Source organism: Atta colombica, unplaced genomic scaffold (assembly GCF_001594045.1).
Source record: "Atta colombica isolate Treedump-2 unplaced genomic scaffold, Acol1.0 scaffold118, whole genome shotgun sequence".
Lineage (NCBI taxonomy): Eukaryota > Metazoa > Arthropoda > Insecta > Hymenoptera > Formicidae > Atta > Atta colombica.
Window position 1 is genome coordinate 112,429 of NW_017259204.1, and position 2,178 is coordinate 114,606.

The following is a 2,178-nucleotide window of genomic DNA, read 5'->3' on the forward strand; positions in this document are numbered from 1 at the left end:
GGCCGAATCCTGAACCAACAATTCGGCTCATGGGAGTCATGCGTTCTACTAGAGAGAAACCTAAGAGAGGCTACATCTGCCTTTTTCCTGTTACCGTCGAAATCGCTCGTACACTAACGCCAATATATCCATTTTCAGTTTGGGAACTACGTGACTACATACATTTTCTAACACTATTGATAAAATCGTATCGTCGAAAGTAGATGTGGTTCGTCTCTGTACTAAATCCTCAGGAGGCTTATTACGATTCTTGAGAAACGGGTATCAATTCTCTAATCATCATGATAAAATTGCGAACAATCTCACAGGAGTTCGTTCGAAAGAAATTTCTTGTGAAATTGATCATGAATTTATTACTCTTGGATTGAAAACTGTTTAGTAAAAAATTCATTATTAAATCATATTTGTAGTCATCGTAAAAAAAGATTTTAGAATTTGAATATTTTCAAATTTCATTGAGATGAATCTTTAAACATTGTTGGTTTTATTATTTTATTATTTATTATTTAATAAATAAATATTTGGCAATAAATTCTTTATGTAGTGATAGAGTAAGGTCATATTAATAACAAAATACGGAATATGTTAAATTGCTTAATTAGAAGTTAGATTTGAGGAACGCAAAACCGTAAAGTGTGAAAATCGTGTGTAATACGAGATATCCAAGGTATTTCTAAGGCTGCGTTCAGATTCCCCACCCGAGTGCACCCAGAAAGTGTTTAGATTCCTTTTGCCTTTATTGAGCGCTTAGGTGGAATGTTAAGATTCCTACTCTATCCACCCGGGAGGATGGAAAAACCATCCGATTCCTTGAGCTGGATGGAATGGGTAGTAGTGACGCATTAAAGACCTGTCCCTGCATGTTTGACATGCATCAAATACGAAAATTTAAATTTCAGATTATACTTATGTGTTATAAACAATATAAATCATAACTTAAAGGAGGCAAAGTATTAAATCATCTGTTTTACAGGTAGGAACTTAGATATTGATAAGATATTTCTTATATTTTATATCTTTTATCATTATTATATATATTTACGTTATTATTTGCTGTAACCGATGCATGTAAGACATTCTCTTATTTTAGCCATTTAATAAATGCGTTTTTGATATAAATATAAAAATATATATACAGAGGGTACCAGAATTAGCGCAGAGGTCGGCACATATTCCTCATGAAAAAGTAAATAGCATCGAAAATATTAATAGCAAAATCTTAAAGCATCAATAGTTTTCAAACGGTGAGCATTTGAAAATAATCAATCACAGGACATGAAATTCGCGCCGTCAAAAGCGGCGCAATTAAGCGGTAGATCGTACGAACGATATATCGCTCAACGCTTTGACATATCGCTCAACGGTGCCGAACGAGTATTACAAAGTGAAATTTCTATATTAACTACTGTATTTTTAAATTGAGTCCGATTCAATTGATGAGAAATAATGTCAATTGCAAATCGATAATCAATAAATAAATAAATTTATAAATAAAATCAATATTAATTAAATGATCCAAATAATGTTAAAAACATCAATTGACAGATATTTGCAAAACTTCTTTTTTGCACAAGAGATATTAGAAAAAGAATTTACATTTGAAATACGCATTTGATATAAATAAATATTTCATATTTAGAAACTGAAATTTCGAATTATAGGAGAGAAAGGGGAAATAATATAGTGAAGAAATCGAAGTTAGCAAGTATAATAATAAGCTGTAAATATCTGTTAATTGATGTTGTTAACGTTATTTGTTTAGATAATAATTCATTTAATTAATATTGGTTTTATTTATAAATTTATTTATTTATCGAATTTGCAATTGACATTCTTCTTATCAATTAAATTGGACTCAATTTAAGAATAGGCAGTAGAATAGTTAATATAGAAATTTCACAAAATTTTGTAATACTTGTTCGGCACCGTTGAGCGATACGTCCGTCAAAGCGCGGCCGACCGCTCTGTGGTTGGTTATTTTCAAATGCTCACCGTTTGAAAACTATTGATTATATTGCCTTAAGATTTTGCTATTAACATTTTCGATTTATTTTTTCATGAGGAATGTGCCGGCCCCTACGTTAACTCTGGTACAGTTCCTATATAACAATATATATAATATTGTATAACAATATAATATAATATTAATAAAATAAAATAAAATAAATAAAATAAACA